The sequence below is a fragment of the Odocoileus virginianus genome, chromosome 13 (genome assembly GCF_023699985.2).
Source record: "Odocoileus virginianus isolate 20LAN1187 ecotype Illinois chromosome 13, Ovbor_1.2, whole genome shotgun sequence".
NCBI classification, from domain to species: domain Eukaryota; kingdom Metazoa; phylum Chordata; class Mammalia; order Artiodactyla; family Cervidae; genus Odocoileus; species Odocoileus virginianus.
The window spans coordinates 38916383-38942363 of record NC_069686.1 but is presented as its reverse complement, the minus strand read 5'-3'; the positions used below and the strand labels follow the sequence as shown (position 1 = coordinate 38942363).

General features: G+C 36.3%; 1 protein-coding gene across 9 annotated transcripts in view; it reads left to right on the top strand.

The window, feature by feature from the left end:
• MBD5 (methyl-CpG binding domain protein 5) overlaps window positions 1-25981 on the top strand; it is a 470032-nt gene that overhangs the window by 58407 nt on the left and 385644 nt on the right. The window contains exon 2 of one of the 9 annotated variants that reach the window (XM_070476232.1): window positions 5564-5627. The exons of the other annotated variants lie outside the window; for them this stretch is intronic. The gene's annotated coding sequence lies outside the window, so the exon portion shown is untranslated. The remainder of the gene's footprint in view (window positions 1-5563; window positions 5628-25981) is intronic. 9 annotated transcript variants of the gene reach the window in all.

Here is a 25981-nt window from a genome sequence, read left to right as displayed (position 1 = left end):
GCCAAGCAAAATCAACCTTGATAAGCAGTTACTGATAAATCCCTGTTACTCATAGCAAAATATCTGGCCCTGAGGAGGAATAAGAGTAGAGCAGGCCCTCCATGAAACAACCTACTCTGGAACTTGAGCCTCTGCAGATCCTCCATGGGTGCTGAACCACTCCTCTGCAAATACCGAGGGACTGCTGGCAGGGCAGAGAGGCGATGGGCACAACCCATAAATGCTAATCGACTCTCTGTGAAAGGGTCCTGTACTGGGCGGCACTCACTCAGAAGGCCTCTCCAGATGGATGGCCGTGTGCTTAGATGGCCTGATGCCCCCGACTCTGGGTCTGCTCCAGAATCATAGCTCTAATGCTTCTGTTTCCTCTACACAGTGTCTGCTGAATTGTCACTCAGAACTTTGTGGGGTAATTTCAGGTATTAGCACACAAGCAGTACAAAATAGCAGTAACTACTCATTTGGAAAGTGATTACATTAATTTAGTAGGTAAATCACTTAATCTTCCACATGGCCAGTATACTTAATATTTCCTTTTATTCACTTCAATGTGATACTATATAAATAAGTTTTAAACTCTTCTGAGTCTTTCTGCTTTCATTTGTTCTGTAGCCTTATTCTTTTTGGTGCTGTGTCCTTCCATGCTTCTTTCCTCTTTAGGTAGACATTTCATCCTTCTTATGCAAAACCAAAGGCACTTTTCCTGGATCCTTCAGACTTTGTGAAACGAAAGTATAATTTCCTCTCTCTGGTCCTAGAGTAGACCAGGACTCTGTAGTCTTAGCCTGAAACTGCTCTCTCCAAAAACACTGCAACGTTTATATGTGAGGATCTCTCATTATAAAACCTGAATCTTCAGATTCTTGTCACTCATTCAGTGTTTCCTGTGTTATCTTACCTTTTCTAAAGCATACATCCGTCTCCCTGTCAGGATTTCAAGTCTCTATTCCTTTTGACTCACAGATTCTCTAAACTTCTCAGGTCTTTGCCATTTGCCCAGGACCACTAGCATCTCATTGTGAATTTTTCTTTATCTCGGATAGTCATATTTTCCATTATTCATCTTTTGGCCCTTCTGTATCTTCTCTGATTGATATTAGCTCATTCATTCACTTACTCATTCAACAGTTATTTACGGAGTCACTGCCATACACCAGAGCACTAATATTAGGGTAAGTGGTAAAGAAACAAACATGATCTGAAACCTTATGAAGTTTTTTGTCCAGTTGAAGGATAAAACACCTCATATAATTGTTATACATACATTTCTTAATCTGCATGAGATTTCAGGGGAAGGAAGTTTTTATTATAGAACTGTCTTGTGCATTTGCAACCCAAAAAGGCACAAAATAATGTTACCTTTTTGCTAGTAGCCATGGCACAATTTCAAAATATGTTGTACGTTTCCAATAGAATGAGTATGTTGTCCTCTATAAAATTCTTGTGAGTAATTATAACCAGGATTTACTAAGCATTATGCTTTCTTGTTCATTTAGTCATGATTTCCTATGATCCTCACAACAACTTACAAAGAAATGGGCACAAAGAAGTTATTTGCCCATAGTTATTCAAATACTGTGTGAGAGAGTGGAGGTTCAAACCTAAATATATTCAGTCCCAGAATGTGAACTCTGTTATTGCCCATGTTTGCTGATTTCCATCAGCAGCACATTACAGTTTTGACTTCTGATTATAGTGAAATTAATGAGAAGCCAAATGTGTAAAATTTGTGTTGCTCTTTTGTTCTTAATAACCATCAAGTATATCTGCTCTATAATATGTTAGTGAATCTTAGTTTCAAAGTTTCAAATATCAAGATATAAGCATATTCACAAAGCTACTTTTGGTTGGTTATGAAAGAGATTATGATTATGACTTTTAAACATTGAGAAATGCTCTCAAGTGAAAAATAGTTTTATAAAAGGATTGCATATTAATTTTATTTGTGGTTTTAAATCATAACCTCTGCTTGATTGAGAGTAAGCATACTTTCACTGTTAAATATTTTTTTAATGAGAAGATGAAAAGATATCATACATTCTTTCCCCAAGTATATTATGTATATATTTTTACTTTATAATATTCATTTATAGTATTTCACCCAAAATTTACATATAGAGCATCCCAGTCAAAGCCTTATATTCCACCATGCCCTTATTGAAATATTTCTCTTTTTATCTATTGTTTACATCACTTATAACAAATATTTTTTCAATCCTTCACATTTTTGCTATCAGTAATCTTTCCTGCTAGATAAAGATTGCCCCCCAAAATTGACAGCGTGGCTTAGAAGTGCTATATAAAATTTTTTTGCCTATTTGAAATTGAATACTTAGTTTCATTTTGTGGATTACAGATTTATATAATACATAAAAGCATTGTACTTGAAGTCAGAAACAAGATCTCTACCTTTTTTTGCCATTAATATTGGGCAAATCACTGGACCTTTTCCATGCTTCTCTTCTCATAAAAGATGCCACCAACTCCCTGTGACATGCCTAACTAAAAAATTCATCTTTATTTGGGGATTATAAAATTAACCCAACTAGAATTTAAAATATTCCAAACACAAGGACATATAAAACAAAAGATACTATAATAGCCATTGAATAAATCAATTTTGACAGATCTTAGAAGATATTATTTTCCCTTATTTTCTACCTCTTAAAATATAGCTTTTAAAAATATTTAAATATTTCAGTAAATGTTTGTTGATTTCCAAGTCATTAAGTATATAACTTTTCATCACTCTTACATTGACCTTTTAATGGAAACTTAGGCCTGATAAAATCATCTCAGATTTAAAAAAAAAATGTCTTTAATACAGTTGTGTTTTTTTTTTTATTTTGGAAACACTGCACAAATATATACTTTTCAAGAGTGATTCAAGCTTACCCTACATTGGCTTATCTTCTTTAAAAAATTGTCTTCATTTCAAAAAATATGTCATCATGAATTCTTTGGAAGAAAGTCATGTAAATACAGGGTATCTTTGTTACTTTTTATAGAATATTTTTGACATTTAGTGGTGGCAGATTTTTTTTTCCTGAGACCTTTTTTCTCTCATTCTCAAGCAATCCACTCCCTTATCTTCCATCTCCAACTAATAACATTTTCTTGTTGCCATCATTTTCCTTATTTTTTGGTTGAAAATTGACACTGTTTTTAAAGAGTTGTATTAAACATTTTTGATTGCCCTTGTTCTTTACTTTTTTTCCTAATACAGAATTTTTGTCTTTTTTCGAAATATTTGGCTCATGGCTTCCATTTTATTTGATGATGGAAGTTGAGGGGAGACCTGTGAAGAAGAGAAAACATAGAAGGAAGACATATTTTATAACGGGAAACCAATCCTTTCAGAAGAGTAACAGCACTTCTCTTACCACCAATGACACAGGATGAGGCGGGCCACAAGAAGCATGGGACCGAAGCTGATTTAGGCTGATAAGAGGTGACAGAAAATGAGGTCTCGGCAAACAGAGAACTTCAAGCAGAAAATCAGCTACTCTAGAGAGAATATAAATTCTCTGATAATAGAAGGTGGGGTCTAATTTTAAGTCAGAGAAGCACCTGAAAGCAGAAGTGAATAGATTCCAGCTACTCAGGTAGAAGCTGACAGAAAAGGAGGCTGTAGGAAGGAGGGAGAAGGAAACAGTAGGCAGGGTGACCCAAGGATGGGTCTTCTGTGCTACAGAAGTCTCTTTGGTCTGAGTAACCAATTGCGGCAGGTCCTGACCACTGAGACAAGGGCAGGGTTAAGCAGCACTCTCCAGGTTCAGGGCATTTCTGCTTAAACCTGAGGAAATAAGGAATGACTGGTTTTCTTGTCAGACAGTATAAAGCAAGGTTTCCCACATCACTGTAATGATTATTGTAGTAATTATTGTTGCTTGTGGCAGAAAAGCTAATCTAAATCTCATATTTTGAATAATGGCATTTTCTAACATGAATTGCAAGAGAAACTATTCTTCATATTACCTCAGCCTTTTGAAACCTTTGCAGGAATTCTTTGTCACTAGCACAATTACTGATATCCAGGGCTTTTAAAAGCTTTTTTGTTATTGTCCCAGTCTCTTTAGCTAGTCAGGAAGCCTTCCAAATTTTCTTTTTAAAAAGTGACCATGGATCATGTTGAGAGAACATTTCCTGATATGTGTCCATAGTCCCTTATCTATAACTCTGAACTGTATAACATTCACTGGAGGAAGGGAAGGAACCTACACTTTTTTCAATAGAAAATTAAGTAAAACTATATTTAGTTAAGGTAGCAAAATCTGACTTGAACTTAACTCAGTTGGCAAATCCAGAACTGAGTTTATGTGAGGCTGTTTATAGGCCTTATGTTTCCCATATGTGAATACTGCTATATTTCACTGCAGAAATATTTGTTTGGTTCTCAGATGCTGCCCCTGTCACCTCTGAGGATGTCATATCATATATAGTATATGCACTATATCGCCTTTCTAAAATTAAAGAAAAAAATAACTGTGTATCAGTGCTGAAATTCTGCTGGCCCCTGTGGTTTTGAGAGATATTATGACTGTTAGTAGGTTTAGTTATGTGACCTTGGGGTTACATGTTTAGTAACTGTTACTTATGTCAGGCCTCATCATCCTGAAGAGAGTGATAGAGGCAGTCAGTAATTTGTATATCAGTTTGGTTATTCAGAATCTGTTTACTATAGAAGTGCTGTTTTACCAGATGGTGATGCTTGAGGTACTATGCCCGTTTAATCAATTAAATAGTTAGATTCAAATAAATACTTGGTTTGAACTCCTTAGGTTGTCTGTAAACAGTGTGACATGATGAATGTTATCAGTGTTATCGGTCATTTGTTGAGGGCTAAGTTTGAATTTACAAACAGCTGTCTTTCTGAGTAGTGTCTGATAAGCAGAATTTTTGCATTTTGTTTCTTGGTTAAGAACAAGTGAAAGTTTAAAATTAGTAGACCTCTGTGGGGCTTCTAAATAGATTCTTCCAATAGTTCTAGAAGAGGAGGTTCAAAGGTATTTGGAACAACTGTAGCCCAGTAACCCTACACTTTGTTTTTTGTTTTTTGGGGTTTTTCTTGGCCATACCATGCAGCATGCAAGACCTTAGTTCCCTGACCAGAGCTCTAAGGATGGAACCCATGCCTCCTATAGTGGGAGCACAGAGTCTTACCACAGGACCCAGAGGGAAGTCCATGTAATCCTATATTTTGAATGGAGCTACATTTATTTTATATATAGGTTCTTGTATGTTGATTTTAAAATACCTACTATTCTTGGGTTTATTATTATGACATATAAACATTCAGAAATAGACTTTCTAATGATATGGGATTGTTGGAAAGTTGAAGCTATGGAAATTCAGATTCAAAAGAAAGACTTTTCTTGAAAACCCAGCATGTTTCAATTCTTTCGTTACTTTGAGGTAATGAATTTATCTATAAGAACGGAAGAGACTGATCTGGAATAAAGTACCCACAAAATACTGAGTAATTACTGGGTGTGATATATCCATTATCATGTTTAATCTTAATAACAGTTCTTAGATATACTTACTCTGTTCCCTTTTATAGATGAGAAAACTAAGATCCAGAGAACTGAAGACTTTACCATGTCCTTGATCTCATTGCTTAGTACGTAGGTAGCAGAGCCTTCTAAGACTCTGACTTTTGTTTTTAGTCCTAAGTTTCTGAGACCATGCCTACCATCCTTTAAACAATTAGTTGTATATTCTGTTAATTACATGGTGAGACCTTTTCTTACAGATACAGTCTCATCAGATAATTACAATACTCATTATTTGTACTCTAATAGAAGAATTTTTCAGTGTGGTATGTTGGAGCTCTTCACTTACAGAAAACTCTCCAAACTATTTACCCCACTGCAAATGATACTACATGATTGACTTGGCCCCTGTCTATACTCTCTCCTTTGCGATGCAAATTAACCTATTTCTTGACACACCAAACTTAAAACTTGTTTCTTCTTTAGGACATTTACACAACTATCTCCTCTACCTAGAATGTTCTTCCCTCAGTCTTTCCATAGGTGGCTTTTGTTAGTCAGATTTTAGCTTAAATATTAACTCTTCAGAAAAGTTTTCTCCACCCACCACCAAATCTAAAGAAATCACTAAGGTCACATTACGTTGTTTTAATTTTGTTTATGGCACTTACTACTACCAGTATTATCCATTTATTTACATATTTATTGTGACCCTGACTGCTTGAACGTAAGTTCCATGAGAGCAGAAACCTTGTCTCTCTCGTTCATCACTTAATCACCAGAACCTTAGATAACCTGGCCAAGTAGTAGCTAGAGAAATAAATGAATGAATTGTCTAGAAATTAAAACATTATTCAGACTACAGAAGACTAGGAATAATATCGATTTAGAGATATTTGGACCAGTGGTTCTCATTTGTTGTTCAGTTACTCAGTCATGTCTGACTATTTGTGACCCCATGGAATGCAACACACCAGGCTTCCCTGTCTTTCACCAGTTTGCTCAAACTCTTATCCACTGAGTCAGTGATCCCATCCAATCTTCTTATCCCCTGGCACCCCCTTCTCCTGTCTTCAATCTTTCCCAGCATCAGGGTCTTTTCCAAAGAGTCAGATTTTCACATCTGGTGGCCCAAGTATTAGAGCTTCAGCTTGAGCATCAGTCTTTCCAATAAAAATTCAGGGTTGATTTCCTTTGGTATTGACTGGTTTTATCTCCTTGATGTCCAAGGCACTCTCAAGAGTCTTCTCCAACACCAAAGTTCAGAATCATCGATTCTTTGATGCTCAGCGTTCTTTTTGATCCAACTCTCAAAACTGTACATGACTACTGGAAAACCATAACTTTGACTATATGGACCTTTGTCAACAAAGTGATGTCTCTGCTTTTTAATATACTGCCTGGCCTGTTCTCATATCCTGCTAAAATAGCCTACAAAACAGCAGCAGCCTGGGAATGTGTTAGAAAAGCAAATTCTAAGGACCTTACTCAAGACCTGTTGAATCAGAAACTCTGGATTTAGCACCTTGCAGTCTTTTTTTTTTTTTTAATTAAAACAGAGACTGACTTCTCCAAAGAGTAAGTAAATGTGTTAATAAGTTTCAGACAAAACTTGATCAAAGAAGTGCGTTGGCTTTCTAAGGATTGCTATAGTATTTCATATAAATCCTTAGAAGGAAAATTCAGGACCACACACTATATTTGAAGTCCTCTGCTCTAAACTGAAGATTTACCCTAGGATGTTAAAATATTTTCACAACCCCACTTACATTTTATCTCTGTTGAAATATTACTCTCAGTTTTCTACTCTCATTTTCATATGTACCCATTAAGTAATATTCAACTAAGTTTAGTGGTATGAGTCCATATAAAGTAGTTCAGAAAAAGAATGAATCCAGAATGGCATCTGCGTTGGGATTTTGAGATAATAATGTTTTTTCTATTAGGCACAGAACCAAAGCCTTATCTTTTTTTGAGCTAGAAGAGAATACTGTGAAAAATAATATACCTCATTTTCTAGAAGTCTAACCATTTTCTAAGAGGAAGATATGTAACTTATGGAATGGCAGCCACAAACCAGGTACATAGAGGTAGCAGACTAATAGGTATAGAATCTACTCTTCAGAGAGTAAGATAAGTGACTTGATCCAAGTTTCATGGGTACTATGCCCAAGTTCAGTTCAGTTCAGTTCAGTTGCTCAGTCGTGTCTGACTCTTTGCCACCCCATGAACCGCAGGACACCAGGCCTCCCTGTCCATCACCAACTCCCAGAGTCCACCCAAACCTATGTCCATTGAGTCGGTGATGCCATCCAACAATCTCATCCTCTGTCGTCCCTTTCTCTTCCTGCTCTCAATCTTTCCCAGCATCAGGGTCTTCCCCAGTGAGTCAGCTCTTCGCATCAGGTGGCCAAAGTATTGGAGTTTCAGCTTCAACATCAGTCCTTCCAATGAACACCCAGGACTGATCTCCTTTAGGATTGATTGGTTGGATCTCCTTGCAGTCCATGGGACTCTTCAAGAGTTTTCTCCAACGCTGCAGTTCAAAAGCATCAATTCTTCGGTGCTCAGCTTTCTTTATAGTCCAACTCTCACATCCATACATGACCACTGGAAAAACCATAACCTTGACCAGACGGACCTTTGTTGGCAAAGTAATGCCTCTGCTTTTTAATATGCTGTCTAGGTTGGTCATAACTTTCCTTCCAAGGAGTAAATGTCTTTTAATTTCATGGCTGAAATCACCATCTGCAGTGATTTTGGAGCCCAAAAGAGTAAAGTCAGCCAGTTCCCACTGTTTCCCCATCTATTTGCCATGAAGTAAAGGGACTGGATGCCATGATCTTAGTTTTATGAATGTTGAGCTTTAAGCCAACTTTTTCACTCTCCTCTTTCACTTTCATCAAGAGGGTCTTTAGTTCTTCACTTTCTGCCATAAGGGTGATGTCATCTGCATATCTGAAGTTACTGATATTTCTCCTGGCAACCTTGATTCCAGCTGGTGCTTCTTCCACCCCAGCGTTTCTCATGATGTACTCTGCATAAAAGTTAAATAAGCAGGGTGGCAATATACAGCCTTGACATACTCCTTTTCCTATTTGGAACCAGTCTGTTGTTCCATGTCTAGTTCTAACTGTTGCTTCCTGACTATGCCCAAGACAGGATTCAAACCTAAGTGTGTCTGTTTCCAAAGCCAATGATTTTTCTACCATTCAGAGGTGCCTCATAATTCCAATGTAAAAGACCCAGTCAGTCATCTTAAAACATTACTAGAAGCCAGCAGGGTATAAATAATAAATGAAAAATAAAATTATGGTGAGTTATGCTCTTTATTCACTAAATATACTTGAAAGGTTAACATTACTCTCAGCATATGCCTAATCAGTTAAAATGTTGGATCACAGTTAAGAAATCCAGATTCAGCAACTCTTTTTAACAGGTGGGAAAATGTTGTTTATGATAGAAATGTTCATTTTCAAATTATTAAAAGAACACAGTGAATATCAAGATAACATTATTTAAAGAAGCATTTGAGAGTGAGCAAATTTTCCCTATTCTATTGCTTTAGAAATTAAAACTACCTCTTCGTGTTATTTTTATATTAGATATTGGGGGAAATACAAAATGTAATTACTTGTTATTTGGTTTATGGCTGACCACCTGTCATATTTCATATGATTGGTTGCATTATTTCATCCCTTTAATATATATATAATCCTTATTTAAGAAATAAGTTTACCTGACTTATTTAATGTCAATGTGTTTTAGTAATATAGAGTATATTTTAAGGAAATACCTTTATTTCAAGACTTCATTTTTATTTGCTTAAAATTTATGCCTTTTGTATAAAAAGTGGGAATATTTAATAAGTAGATTTAGCATTTATATAGTATTTAGAGAGTGTGTAGAATAGTATAAATACAAATTGCTTAATATGAGCAATAAATGTATCTGCATAATAATCATTTTAAATTAATTCTGTTAATATGAGTTAGATTATTTTTGGAGTATTCTTGGTACCTTCAACACACTTGGGAAAAAAGTTTTCAGGGAGAAGAAGCAGTTTTAGGTTTTTTCATTGCTTGCAATGTTAAATATTAATTGGGATCCCTGAGCTATAAAGCCGCCATTAATGGTCATGTGTGGGAGAAGGAAGATTGAAGTAACCCTTTTCTTCTTAAAAGAGAATATAGAAGAGTAGTTGAAATACTGTTAAGAGTTAAAAGAGCAATATTATCAATTTTTAATTACCCCAGGACAAATTGTATAGTTTAACATTTATACTTTTCCATTTTCATTCTTTAATATGCTTTTGACAATTTAAAAGCAAATTACAAGAGAACAAAGAAGGAAAAGGAAAATTATGTAGACAGACTATAAACATTTAACCTGATAATTTGTTAGGAGTTCTGGAAAAATTGTAAAATAAATTGCTGAAATAACAAAAATATAGAACTATAAAGGCTTCCCAGGTTGCTCAGGGATAAAGTATCTGCCTGTCATTTCAGGAGTCACAAGAGATGTGGGTTCAATCCCTGGGGTTGGAAAGATTCCCTGGAGTAGGAAATGACATCCCACTACACTATTCATGCCTGGAAAACTCCATGAGTAAGGGAGCCTGGCCGGCTACAGTCCATGGGGCTGTTAAAGAGTCAGACACAACTGAGCAACTGAACACAGACACACACACAGAACTAAAAAGTATTGTCCTTCCTTATCTTAAAGCAGTAGTTCTCAGTCCCTCATAGCACATTTCATAATGTTTGAAGATATTTTTTATTTTCCTCACCTGACAATAGCAAGGTATTACTACTGACATCAGTGGGTAGAGGTCAGATATGCTGAGAGGTCAGATATGCTGCTAAACATCTTACACAGTGTGCGAGACAGCCCCCAACAACAAAGAGTTACCTAGTCCAAAATATCAGTAGTGTAACATACATTGAGAAACCCTGCTGTAGAAAGAGACGGACCCCTCTAAAAAATAATAGAAATACAGAGAGAGCATGTAGAAGGCTGTACAGCTACTAAATGAAGTGGCGAGAACTTGAACTGATACCAAGCATTGTGCTTTTCTTTATTCTTACTCTCCTTAGAATTAAAATTTCAGTTATCATTGGAGAATTATGGTGGAGTAGAGGAGGAGCAAGAGAATCATCAGTCAGTGCTGTCATCATTTTGTTTATGTTCCTCTATATCGTAGTTTATATTTTGTTCAGACATTTTGTTTATGCAATATCTGGTAGTACCCTTTGTTTTGGAATTGATACAATTTTTCCCCACTAAAATACTATCAGTGTTTCATTCAATTCAAGGCATCTAGTAAGCCTTTAAATTGTAGGAGAAAACTTGTAAAAAGTAAGTTTAACAAGCATAGAAACTGTCTTGTATCTAAAATTGTTTGCAGAAAACCACCTAAATGTCCAAGAACAGGAAATGTTTGGGTACCTGCCAGTATTTATATGTAAAGAATTATTATGTCCTCACTATAAATGATGTTTGTGATGAATTTGTAATTACAAAGGTACATCCTCATGTTAAGTGAAAAAAATAAAACAGGATTCAAAATACATACAACTGCTTTTAACTAAAAGATATAGAAAAAAATACTGACAGATAAAGTATCTGGAATATAGTATTATAAATTCAAACTGCTGGTTCAACTGTATTCTTCTAGACAACGTAGGTTGTATTGATACATTCATTCATGAACCAAAATATTTTTTCTAATGCTAGAGATAAGGCAGGGAGCAGGAGAAGCACAAAACTTTCCCTTAAGATGCTCAGAGGCTTATCAGGGCAGACAGATAAGCAATAACAAACTGTGCTATGTAGTAAGAGTCTTCTTGGGAGAGTATATAGCCGGAGCCCTGTATTATTGTTAGCAAGTGTTGGCTAGGTTAAACTTGGTAGCAAATTAACCCAGAAATCTCAGTAATTTAATACACAAGAAATTTGTTTTTTTCACACAATAAGTGTCCAGTTTATATCAAGCATTGCTTCTCCATCTTGCAGAAACATTATAACTTTTTCAGGTGTCATGGCAGAGGTAGTAGGAAGTAGAGAATTGGACATTTTTAAGAACAGTCTGTATGTTGTTTACATCTTATTCCTTTACATCTTACTGGCCAGAAATCAGTCTCATTCCCCTAACCTTCCTGAAGGCGTGCTAGAAAATGCAGAGGAGTAACATTTGACTATTTGTTGAATATCAGCTGTGCCACTGGTGTTTACCACAGATTGGACCTCCTTGGAAGCTGCAGCATTTAAGTTAAGACCTGAAAAATAAATAGTCACCTAGACTAGTAAAGAGATGGAAAAATTATTTCATGTAGAAATAATCTTATGCCAGTGCCTAGTGGAGTGAGAATGATGGCCCTTTAAAGAACTGGAGGTTCTGTATGTGAACTTTGAAGGTGGGTGAAGGGCAGGCAGGGGCACAGTCTTGAAGGACTTTGTAAGCTCTGGTGAGGTATTTAAAAATTATTCTGAAGGCAAAGAGAAGCCACTGGATGGTTTAAAGCATGATAAAGTTTGAGTAGTTGGAGTAAAGTAATGCAGTAAAGTTTGCATTTTAGAAGAATCATTCTGGTAACATTGAAGAGTATGGATTTCAGGAGAGAGCAAGTTCACAGGTGGGAGGCCAGTTAAGAATCTGTGGCATCTGTCCAGTTAAGCAAATATGGTGACTTGTAGGAAGAATGAGATTAGAAAATAACAGATAAAGGAGATAATTTAAGAGGCATAGTTGTTGGAATTTAATAGTTTGTTGGATGGACAGTATTAAGAGCAGGTTATATGGGGGATGGGAAGTGAGTGGTTCAATCAGAGACATTTTGAGTTTGAGATATACAAACATACAAGTCATCAGTGTTTTTGTCTAAATCAACAATTTGAATACATTGGTCTAGAGATCAGAAGAGAGATCTGAGTTGAAGATACACATTTTGAACTTATCAGCATGTAGATCATAACTGAAACCACAAGATTAGGTGAGTTTGTACATGTATACTGTAAGAAGGAGAGAGGGCCTGTGGCAGAGCCCTGTGGACAACATTTAAAGGAGAGGTTCTTAATTTTCACACTGTATCTGAATCACCTAATGAGCTTTCTAAAAATATGATACCCAGGCTCCACTCTCCAGGGGTTGTGATTCAAGTTAGTCTTCATGTATCCTAAGATATCTGTGTTTCAAAAGCTCCCCGGGTGACTCAGCCACAGATTCAGAATCATTGATGATGAAGAGAGCACAAGGAGAATAATAATCAGTGAGATAGGAGGAAAACTATTTGGCGTCTCCAAGGTGAAGAAACAGCTGGGTCAAAAGCTGATGAGATGTAATGAAAAATAATGATTAAAATGTGTCTTTGAATTTACCAATATAAATATGAATTAATGACCTAAATTAATGGTCGTGGAAGCCCAGTTGCTATAATTGAGTAGTAAGTGAGGGGTGGAGAAAAGGAGGCAGTTGATGTCTCCACTCTTATATGGAGTTTGATGGTAAAAAGAAGGAGGGAAACAAAGGGTACTAGCTGGAGACAGCAGAGCTTGAGGTTGAAGGAGAGCTCTTGCTATAATGGGAGTGACTTGCGCATGTTTAACTGCTAAGGGCAGTAGAGAGACTGAACAAATTAGCAACAGAAATGATAAAAGGTAAGAAGAGTGAGACCTGGAAACCAGAACACAGAGACATACCTTTCCATTCTAAGAGGGAAGAAGAAATGTTGGAAATCTGTGAATATTAGGTTTTAGTATAATCTAAGGAAAAAGATTTTTTTTTTCCCTGTTTAACAGCACTTTATATGATTAGTTGGGTGTGAGGGATGAGATGGTAAAGGCAGAATTTTTAGAGAAAAGTGATGAATGTTTGAAATAATCACTATGGAGGATGAGAGAGCTAAAGAGGAAAAGCTGATAGGATTACCAGGCATCACTGAGGTCCAAATTCAGGATACTAACCAAGGATTTATGGTGGCCACTACCTGTAGAGTTTTATATTTTGTAATTTTTCTCTTGAAGCACTCAGGAACCCAGATATGATGGGAGGACAGCGTGGCAGGGAAATTGAATATATTGACAGGGGATTGGTTTAAGTGATGTACAATGCAATAAAGGCAGAATAGGGAAGCCAGGTAACAGAAAGGACAAAATATAGAAAGTAGTCAGTGAAGTCCTCTCCAATCCAATTTTTTTTAACACATACCACCAATGTATACATGTATTTATAAATTTATTGTTTTAACTTCCATACTCATATACTTTATATAAAGCTTATTAAAAGTACATTAAATTATACCAGTATATATCTACTTTATATATTCTGTAAAACCATACATTATAAATATAAAGTGTAAATAACTAAAAGATTAAGAAGTTCTAAGACTTTCATCCTGTACTTTACACTTCCTACTTCAGGGATGACTTGCCTTGAGAATCTATATATATTGAATTGTAATTAGAAGAGAATGCTGGAATGTTGGGGGTGGATCATGATTAGAGGGTAATATAGAATGTCTAAATATATTATTTGAAGGTAAAGCAGTAATGATATCTGGGGCATGTCCATGGAAAGAAATGGCCGTTTGAGTCACTAAGAAAAATCAAGAAATGGAAGATATGTAATGGGTCATTAAATGCAGCACATATTGGTTACTTTCGTTGACTGCAACTCTTGGGTAAAAGGAAAAGTCTATGAACCAGGTGTCAAAGGATGAAAAAAAGAGAGGGTTTTTTTTTTTTTTTTTAAGAGAGGGGTTTTTGAAGAGGTAGTTATCTAGTGGGTGACAACGAGGAAGAAGGATAAATACAAAAGCTTACAAAAAGCATGGACTTGTACTCCTTGAAGAAACTTATTGTGTAAGACTACCTTCAGTAGACAGTAAATGCTGAAAGATGTTCCTAACTCAAAAGTGATTTGTTACTGGGTAATTTGTTTAATGAAAGAAGTCCCTCATTTCCATTAATAACTCTAGGGAGGGATAAAATGATTTGTATTCCTGAGTTAATTGTTATAATTAAATCAATACTTAGTTTAAATCAGCAATAAGGAATGGAAGCAACAACTTCCAAGAATTGCTGCGTGATTTTGGAATCTTTAGTCAGATGTCCTTATTTTTTCTCCAGAAAATTGGGATCCATCTTAAACTTTTGTCAATTCATGAATGTATTTATATGGTAGTTTTTATAATGATATTATTTCATGTAGATTGTTTTAATGAATGAAAAGAATAAAATATATGAAATCATTACTGTCTGGAAATCTGCCAGGTATGTGATCCTAAGTATGGAGCATTTTTTTTTAATTTATTTACTTTTTAATTGAAGAATAATTGCTTTACATAATTTTGTTGTTTTCTGTCAAACCTCAACATAAATCAGCCATAGGTATACATATATCCCCTCCCTTTTAGACCTCCCTCCCCATCCCACCAGTATGGGGCATTTTTAATGGCAGACCTCAGTGAATTAGGAGATTTTGAATTTCTGATTGTTATCATGAAGGTCTACAGGCCAGGATGACTTGAAATGAGAGTAGGTGTCAAAAGAAATGGGTAAAACAAACAGAGGGAGAACGGAGTCTGATTTGCAAAGTTTTCTGAAACCAGAATGGAGATTTTTACCTCTGAAATTCATTAGACCACCCGACACATTTGGTATATTTGGGATACTCTGAATTAGGAAAGACTCATTTGAAAAGCTGCTAACTTTTCCTTGTGTCTTTGTTCATTCCTGTCTAACCTACTATAATTTCTGAATATCTGCTTTTTCTAATTTCCAATGTCTTCCCTTGCAGTCCATGTGCAGGGTAGAGGTAGAAAGGAGCGTTCATTCACTTATATTCTCATTCATCAAACTGATTTTTATAGATTATCAATCACTACTTGATGCTGGGTGAAAATGAAAGTCACTCAGTCGTGTCCAACTCTTTGTCTTTTCGACCCCATGGACTATGTAGTCTGTGGAATTCTCCAGGCCAGAATACTGGAGTCAGTAACCCATCCCTTCTCCAGCGGATCTTCCCAACCCAGGAATTGAACCAGGGTCTCCTACATTGCAGGTGGATTCTTTACCAACTGAGCTATGCTGGGTATGCAGTAGTAAATCAGAAAGTTCATACCCTCAAGGAGCTTACAGACTGGTAGAATGGAGAGATAAATAACTGGAATATAATGAGAGAAACTAACCATATTCTAGTAGAGTGGGCTCCTAAACCCATTCCTTAACAGTTAGATTAGTCTTCCAGGAGATTGTGACATTTCATGTAAGACCTAAGACCTTTGAGGAAAGCAGGAATTTGCCAGTGAAGATCAGAGTGAGTATTGGGTCACTGAGGAGGATGAATGCTCAGGCTGAGGGAATAGAACAGAATATCCCTAAGGCAAGAGAAAGCAAGAGTCATATAACAGGGAAAATTGGTTCAGAAGTTAACCTCCCCTTGTCCATCTCTCCATCTCTCCCAATGTCCCCATCTCCATCATCAGAGCTATATATTCAGATTTTCATACAATTACAAACCTGTACAAATAGCCCTCTATAAATAGCCTTCAATGCCAGAGCCTCAAACTTGCATGTATAGAAGTACCTTATTCTAGTTATCTAATGCTGCATAACAAATGACCCAAAATCAATTGGTTAAAACATCCATTTATCATACTCACAGATACTTGGTCAGGTTTTCACACAGGGCATAGTGGGAATGGTTTGTGTCACTTCCATGATGTTTGAGGTCCAACTTGAGGATTGAAAGAATCTGAGGGGTAAAATCATCTGCATCCTTGTTCATTCACCTTTTTTAGCAGTTAATTCTGGATGTTGGCTGGGGGATTAATTCTTCTCTAAAAGGGGCACTTTGTATGGTCTCCTCCTGGGCTAATTTGAGCTTCTTCATAGCATAGTGACCAGGACCCAAAAGCAAGTGTCTCAAGAGGAAGAAAACTAGATAGGAGTTTTATACTATTTATGACCTAACCTCAGGTGACCTCATCTTCACCATATTCTACTTGTTGGAACAGTCATGGGCTTATGTGAAGAGAAGGGAAAATAGCATCTACCTCTCAGTGGGAGAAGCGTCAGTCACATTGTAAGAAGAGAATGTGGGGAAAGATTGATTTATTGATTAGCATCTTTGGAAAGGACAATCTTTCATTTTCTTCACTTGATGTTCACAATTAAGAAAATATCTATATTCTACTGCACCAGTAGCAGTCACTAATTGTCCTGTATAGCTTAAATGTTGGTTATTCATCCATGATATCTTTAATATTACTTTTGAGATATTTTATAAATATTAGTAACTCCATCTGCCTAATAAGTGCAAAAGCAGAAAAGAAAGGTAGACATAGTACAAAGAAAGATCAGCAAAGTTTTAAAATTAAAACAGTGATAAAACTGTAGCTACTGTTTGTATGCTGTCATTGTAAACATATAAATAAGCAAATGTACATCCTTTTGGAACATAAAGTAATTTTAAGTAAAGGAATTTCAGTACTACTTTACCATCTGTGTAAGCTTGCTAGTTAGATTGGAGGGTTTGGGGTTGCTTTTTTTAAAAGCCTCATTTTATTTCACTATACTGACTACTAGCCTCAACTATAATATGAATTGAATACTAAACTTCTTAAAAGTTCTGTTTCCAGTAAAAATACATGTTAAATATTTTAAACTATGACTCATTACATTACTCTTTGTTTTTCTTTGTTTGGCTTTGATTTCACCATGTGTAGATTTGTCTTATATGTGTGCTTTTATGTAAGGTATTATGTATATACATGTGTCACATGTGCATATGTAACATACACAAATACGTTGAATGGTGTCTATATACATAATACATAGCCATAAACACAAATCAAGCCCTTTCTTATTTCACTTACCTATGTTAACCACTCACAGAGTCTTCAGATTTAAAGTGATCCAAGTAGGCCAGAATTAAATTAGAAGGAAAAATTTTTAAAGTCATGTATCTATTCTTGGTTTCAAGTTTGCTGTTCTAATCCATCCCATCCTCCTTTCTTCTGCCTCAGAAATATTGTAGGAATAAGGTTGATCCTGGTATGAAGTTAAATAACATAGTGCTTTTATCTACTTTAGCAAAATCTCTGAGTCACTGACCTAAGAAATACCTCTGCATCTACTTTGATAAAAAGCAGAGTTGAAAATGGTAATGTCCACTATTTTACTGCTGTACATTTATTACCTCACTTAATACTCAGGAGAGTATATGTTATTCCCTCTATTTCAAGAAAAAAAAGCAAAAGCCTAGAAATAAAGTAGCTTGTCTGTTGCACATCTGTGGCACCATGGATACAGTAAGATTCTAAGCCAGATCTGTTTGTTTCCAAATGCTGAGTTCTCTCAATAAAGTATTACTACCTGTAGTTTTTTCTGAACTATTTCTCAGATGAATATTTTAACTTTGATGTAACATTTACGTGAGTAATCAGCATTGCTTAGTTTATTCAGCTAGCTGAATATGTAAACCTGGATTCTTTGTAGGATCCCCTGGTAGCTCAGCTGGTAAAGATCTACCTACAGTGCAGGAGACCTGGTTCAATTCCTGGGTTGGGGAGATCCGCTGGAGGAGGGATAGGCTGCCCACTTCAGTATTCTTGGGCTTCCCTGGTGGCTCAGGCATTTATAAAGCAGAAGATTTACAAGAACAGAACATTGGCCCTACTGGGAGCTCACAGTCTGGTCATTGGCGAATCAAAGAAATTTTCAGGTCCTTGTTATGACCAAAAAAGTATACAGAAGAAACTATGAAAAGCATAATTTATGTTGTAAAAGACTAGAACATTCTTAGTCACCAGGGGGAAAATTTATTCAGAATATAAGTTCCTATAAGAAAATATAACATTCTGTGAGAAATCAGACTGTTGGCTTAGAATAAGTTTGTCATATATCCATGTAAGCAGCATAAAGAAAATAAAATGTACATTATTCACTTGTATTATTTTTTTCTTTATTAAAGCTGAAAACAGTCCCAGCTGTGTCACTACTTACTGCTTGATCTTTCTATTATTTTACTTTCCATCAGTGACTTTTTTCCTCTTCAATGTAACAGATATCCCTAATGGTGGGGTCACATTTCTTACAGAGATCAAAATTAATATAACTGAAAATATTACAGCCTTGAAACTATTTTAATATTTAACTTAGTGGTTCAAGAGTAAATACTACTGGAGTCATAGAAAAGATAGAAGGAGTGATATAAGAAACAATTACCACGGGAAGAAGAGCCAATAGTGGCCTTTGTTAAGGGAACCTTTTCAGGAAAACAAAAGCTATTGATGCTCTGATACATGCTACATGCTAAGGTGGCAAATTAGTCCACGGAGTATGTTAGAATGGTATTGATTGAAGTGCCCTTTCTTTGTTCTAGACAAGGGATAGGCCCAACTTTTCCATCCCATCATAGATCGCTTGGCTTCTTAGAATTTCTAACTGTACATGGAAAACTGAAACAAGATGGGCATGCTTTTTTAAAAATTTCATTGTATACTAATCAAAAATGAATCTCTAAAGTATGATTGCAAAATATAAGATGTTTGTCAGAAGAATAATTCAAAAACATTATATAATTCATATTATTAGGGTTCATTTTTAGCATTACCGTTGTTGTTTCTCAGTTGCTCAGTCCTGTCTGACTCTTTGCGTGGACTGTACCATGCCAGGCTTCCCTGTTCTTCACTATCTCCTGGAGATTGCTCAAACTCATGTCCATTGAGCCAGTAATGGATTCAACCATTCCGTCCTCTGTCATCCCCATCTCCTCCTGCACTCAGGCTTTACTAGCATCACGGTCTTTTCCAGAGATAATGACTCTTTGCATCAGGTGAGCGGAGTGTTGAAGCTTGAGCATCAGCATCAGTCCTTCCAGTGATATTCAAGGTTGATTTCCTTTTGGATTGACTGGTTTGATCTCCTTGAAGTCCAAGGGACTCTCAAGAGTCTTCTCCAGCACTACAATTCTAAAGCATCAATTCTTCAGCACTTGGCCTTCCTTATGGTCCAGCTCTCACATCTGTACATGACTGCTGGAAAAGCCATAGCTTTGTCTACACAAATCTTTGTCGACAAAATGATGTCTCTGCTTTTTAATACCCTGTCTAGTTTTATCATAGCTTTACTTCCAGGGAGCAAGCATCTTTTAATTTCATGGCTGTAGTCACCGTTCACAGTTAGTTTGAAGCCCAAGAAAATAAAATCTGTCACTGTTTCCACATTTTCCCCATCAATCTACCATGAAGTGATGGGACCATATACCATAATCCTAGTTTTTTTTAATGTTGAATTTTAAGCCAGCTTTTTCATTCTCCTCTTTCACCTTTATCAAGAGGCTCTTTAATTTCTCTTCACTTTGCCATAAAAGTGGTGTCATCTGCATGTCTGAGGTTATTGCTATTTCTCCCAGCTATCTTGATTCCAGCTTGGACTTCCCCCAGCCTGGCATTTTGTATAAGGTACTCTGCATACAGCCTTGACATATTCCTTTCCCGATTTTGAACCAGTCTGTTTTTCCATGTCCAATTCTAACTGTTGCTTCTTGACCTGCATACAGGGTTCTCAGGAGGCAGGTAAGGTAGTCTGGTATTCCCATCTCCTTAAGAATTTTCCACAGTTTGTTGTCATCCACATAGTCAAAGGCTTTAGCATAGTCAATGAAGCAGAAGTAGATACTTTTCTGGAATTCCCTTGCTTTTTCTATGAGCCAGTGGATGTTGGCAATTTGATCTTTTTATTATTATTCAATACTAAATTTAAAATTCTGCTCTTTATGAAATAGCTTTTGTGACAAATGCCATGCTTGAACAATGTAATATAACGTGTTCATGGTGAGGGCGTAAGAAGTAGTGTGAGGAGCTGTGGCAGTAATGGCCTCATCCCCTTCTCAAATGGCCCACCTTCTCCATTCTCCCTGGCTAACTCTAATTTCTTCTCTACTGTGCAGCTCAGAAGTCACATTCTCTGATCTTTTCATTTTGTGTTACATGTACTTCCTCTGTGATCTGTAGTACCCTGTGTACACTCAGGTACTTCTCTGTATTTATCTCTCTTCCTCACTGGATTGTAAAATTGTGAGATTCACTGCTTTTCATCTTTGTAATCCTCAACATCTGTACCGGTGCCTCATACCTGTTGGTATTCACCAAATACTACCGTCTTTGATGAATGAACACAGACATGGAAAGATGAATATGAATATATTCACATGAATTTTATGAAAACAATTATAGAAGGTTATGTTTCAGGAGGAAAAATGCATTAAATCATTACCTATGAAACATTCTGTCATTTGCTTCCCCATCCCATTTGGGAATATTATTTTGTTCCTTTGTATATTTAACCTACGTGCTATGGTAGGTTGCTTCAGTTATGTCTGACTATTTGGGACCACCTGGACTGTAGCCCATCAGGCTTCTCTGTCCATGGGATTCTCTAAGCAAGGGTATTGGAGTGGGTTGCTGTGCCTTCCTCCAGGGGATCATCCCAAACCAAGGATCTGACCCTCCTCTCTTAGTCTCCTTCATTGGCAGGGGATTCTTTACCACTATCAGTGCCTGGGAAGCCCTATTTAACCTATCAGTTCAGTTCAGTTCAGTCACTCAGCCGTGTCCAACTCTTTGTGACCTCATGAATTGCAGCACGCCAGGCCTCCCTGTCCATCTCCAACTCCCAGAGTTTACTCAAACTCATGTCCATCGAGTTGGTGATGGCATCCAGCCATCTCATCTTCTCTGTCATCCCCTACTCCTCTTGCCCTCAATCTTTCCCAGCATCAAGGTCTTTTCCAGTGAGTCAACTCTTCAAATGAGGTGGCCAAAGTATTGGAGTTTCAGCTTCAGCTTCAGTCCTTCCAATGAACACCTAGAACTGATCTCTTTGGGGATGGACTGGTTGGATCTCCTTGCAATCCTAGGGACTCTCAAGAGTCTTCTCCAACACCACAGTTCAAAAGCATCAATTTTTTGGCGATCAGCTTTTTGCACAGTCCAACTCTCACATCCATACATGACCACTGGAAAAACCATAGCCTTGACTGGACGGACTTTTGTTAACAAAGTAGTCTCTGCTTTTCAATATGCTGTCTAGGTTGGTCATAACTTTCCTTCCAAGGAGTAAGTGTCTTTTAATCTCATGGCTGCAATCATCATCTGCAGTGATTTTGGAGCTGCCCAAAATAAAGTCAGCCACTGTTTCCATTGTTTTGCCATCTGCTTGCCATTAAGTGATGGGACCAGATGCCATGATCTTCGTTTTCTGACTGTTGAGCTTTAAGCCAACTTTTTCACTCTCCTCTTTCACTTTCATCAGGAGGCTTTTTAGTTCCTCTTCACTTTCTGCCATAAGGGTGGTGTCATCTGCATATCTGAAGTTATTGATATTTTTCCCAGCAACCTTGATTCCAGCTGGTGCTTCTTCCAGCCCAGCGTTTCTCATGATGTACTCTGCATATAAGTTAAATAAGCAGGGTGGCAATATACAGCCTTGACATACTCCTTTTCCTATTTGGAACCAGTCTGTTGTTCCATGTCCAGTTTAACTGTTGCTTCCTGACCTGCATACAGGTTTCTCAGGAGACAGGTCAGGTGGTCTGGTAGTCCCATCTCTTTCCGAATTTTCCACAGTTTATTGTGATCCACACAGTCAAAGGCTTTGGCATAGTCAATAAAGCAGAAGTAGGTGTTTTTCTGGAACTCTCTTGCTTATTCGATGATCAAATGAATGTTGGCAATTTGATCTCTGGTTCCTGTGCCTCTTCTAAAACCAACTTGAACATTTGGAAGTTCACGCTTCACATATTGCTGAAGCCTGGCTTGAAGAATTTTGAACATTACTTTACTAACGTGTGAAATGAGTGCAGTTGTGCAGAAGTTTGAGCATTCTTTGGTGTTGCCTTTCTCTGGGATTGCAATGAAAACTGACCTTTTCCAGTCCTGTGGCCAATGCTGAGTATTCCAAATTTGCTGGCATATTGAGTGCAGCACTTTCACAGCATCATCTTTATGGATTTGAAATATCTCAACTGGAATTCCATCATCTCCACTAGCTTTGTTCATAGTGATGCTTTATAAGGCCCACTTGACTTCACATTTCAGGATGTCTGACTCTAGGTGAATGATCACACCATCGTGATTATCTGGGTCGTGAAGATCTTTTTTGTATAGTTCTTCTGTGTATTCTTGCCACCTCTTCTTAATATCTTCTGCTTCTGTTAGATCCATACCATTTCTGTCCTTTATCGAGCCCATCTTTCCATGAAATGTTCTCTTGGTATCTCTTATTTTCTTGAAGAGATCTCTAGTCTTTCCCATTCTGTTGTTTTCCTCTATTTCTTTGCATTGATCACGGAGGAAGGCTTTCTTATCTCTCCTTGCTATTCTTTGGAACTCTGCATTCAAATGGTAATATCTTTCCTTTCTCCTTTGCTTTTCAGGTCTCTTCTTTTCACAGGTGTTTGTAAGGCCTCCTCAGACAACCGTTATGCCTTTTTGCATTTCTTTTCCATGGGGGTGGTCTTGACCTGTCTCTTGTACAATGTCAGGAACCTCTGGCCATAGTTCATCAGGCAGCCTGTCTGTCAGATCTAGTCCGTGAAATCTATTTCTCACTTCCACTGTATAGTCATATGGGATTTGATTTAGGTCATACCTGAATGGTTTAGTGGTTTTCCCTACTTTCTTCAATTTAAGTCTGAATTTGGAGTTCAGACTTAAGTCTGAGTAAAGAGTTCATGATCTGAGTCACAGTCAGCTCCCGGTCTTGTTTTTGCTGACTGTATAGAGCTTCTCCATCTTTGACTGCAAAGAATGTAATCAGTCTGATTTTGGTGTTGACCATCTGGTAATGTCCATGTGTACAGTCTTCTCTTGTTTTGTTGAAAGAAGGTGTTTGCTATGACCAGTGCCTTCTCTTGGCAAAACTCTATTAGCCTTTGCCCTGCTTCATCCCGTACTCCAAGGCCAAATTTGCCTGTTACTCCAGCTGTTTCTTGACTTCCTACTTTTGCATTCCAGTCCCCTATAATGAAAAGGACATCTTTTTGGGGTGTTAGTTCTAAAATGTCTTGTAGGTCTTCATAGAACCGTTCAACTTCAGCTCTTCAGCATTACTGGTTGGGGCATAGGCTTGGATTACCATGATATTGAATGGTTTGCCTTGGAAATTAACAGATCATTCTGTCGTTTTTGAGATTACATCCAAGTACTGCATTTCCGACTGTTGTTGACCATGATGGCTACTCCATTTCTTCTAAGGTATTCCTGCCCAGAGTCGTAGATATAATGGTCATGTGAGTTAAATTCACCCATTCCAGTCCATTTTACTTCGCTGATTCCTAGAATGTCGACATTTACTCTTGCCATCTCCTGTTTGACCACTTCCAGTTTGCCTTGATTCATGGACCTAACATTCCAGGTTCCTGTGCAATATTGCTCTTTACAGCATCGGACCTTGCTTCTATCACCAGTCACATCCACACTGGGTATTGTTAACCTATATAGTACCAAGTCAAAAATAGCTACTGCTTAAATTACATTTTGTTATTTTATCAGTAAGTTTTTAACACTATTGAGTTTTTAAAAATCTAAGTTTTTTCAGCATTTTTAATTTCCACTTGTATTATTTTGTGACCATTTTTCCTCTGAAAGAATGTGTCTTTAAGTATTTAGTGGAGGCATTAGCAAAATAAGATTTGCCTTAAGGAGAAAATTTGACCTTTGTGAAGATTCTTTGGAATTTATCTATTTTTAAAATTATCGGCTTTCTAATTTTAATCTAAAATTGGGTGGATAATATTTATAGTTTTTGTAACACCTTAGAGTTCACAGATTGCCTTATGTACTTTTTAATGTAATCTTCAAATTAAATTTCTTGTGAGGTAGTATAATACGAAATAATCTAAGAGGATGTCATAAGTGAACTAAAAATCATAGAATTTAAATAACACCTTAGGGTCTACAAGTGAACCTAGAGTTTTACTTGTGGGGAGATTTTTACTGTCAATTCTATTTCTTTAATAATTTTGTACAAATTTTTCTATTTAATCTTGAATCAGTGTCAGTAAGCTAAATATATTTTTCTAGGAGTTTGTTCATTTCATCTGTCTTCAAATGTATTGTCATTTTAATGTCTACAGCATCTGTAATCATATAGTTTTTGACATTAGCTATTTCTGTATGCCTCCCTTCCTCTATCTTCCTCTCTTCCTCCCTCCGCCCCCCCCCCCTTTTTTTTTCTTCTTTCTTAGAACCTTTCGCTGACTCTATCCAGAGGTTTGAAGTTTTAGGCTTTTCAGAGAGTCAACTTTTAGCTTTCCTTTCACCTCTCTTTTATCTCTGTTTTCTAGTTCATTAACTTCTGTTCTTATTTAATTATTTATTCTCTGCTTTTTGTTCAAGTCCTTTTTTTTTTTAACTTTATTTTGTTTCTCTTATACAATCTCATTTTATTGGGTTCTCAGATTACTAATTTTCATTCTTCTTTCCCATAGTAGATATTTAAGGTAAAATCCTCTTCAACTATTGATTTCAGTGTATACCACAGGTTTTCATATTAAGGGTTCATTTAGCTCTTTTGATATGGTCATTTAATATGGTCAAATATTCCATATTAAGGAATATTTAGTTCTAATTTCCATTTTGCATTATTTAGAAATATGCTGTTTATTTTCAAAACAAATGAGTTTTTTCTGGTTATCATTTTGTTATTAAATTCTCTTAATCTCATGGTTGTGAAAAAATCTGGTTTATATAATATTATTTAAGTTGATGAGTCTTCTTTTGGTGACCTAATTTGTGATCAGGTTTTTAAATATCTGTTTTGGAAACGTACTTGAAAATAATGTGTATTTTACAAGTCTTGGTACTATTTTATATACATGTCCATTAGATAATGTTAACTGTTCAAATCTTTTATGTCTTTATGACATTGTCTTCTTGACCTTTCAATTGCTAAGCCAATTATGGATCTTCCATTTCACACGGTTTAGTTTTCATTGTCAATTTTTGGTCTTTGTATTTTGAGGTTGTTAGTTGCATAAAACTTTGTTATATTTTCTTGAAGTGAACTTTTTATCATTTATAGTGACCCTTATTTCTAGCAATGCCTTTTTACTGATATTAATATAATTTTGATAATATATCCATTAATATCTCTTTCATTTTTGAACTGGAATATACAGCCCATTATTTTGATTGTAATTTCTGATATATTTGGGTTTATTTCTACCATTTTATTTAGTGTTTTTATTTTTCCATCATTTCTTTGTATCTTTTCCTTTCTTTTGTTGACTTCTTTTTGTATTTTTCAGTATTTTTTTCTCATTTTTTTTTCTACGTAGTTTGGAGGTTATACTTAAACTAGAAATATTTTCATTTATATTTTTAAAATTATGTACATACCTTTACTATCTACTAATACAAAAAGACTTTAGAAGAGAATTTTTTTTTCATTTATTTTTATTAGTTGAAGGCTAATTACTT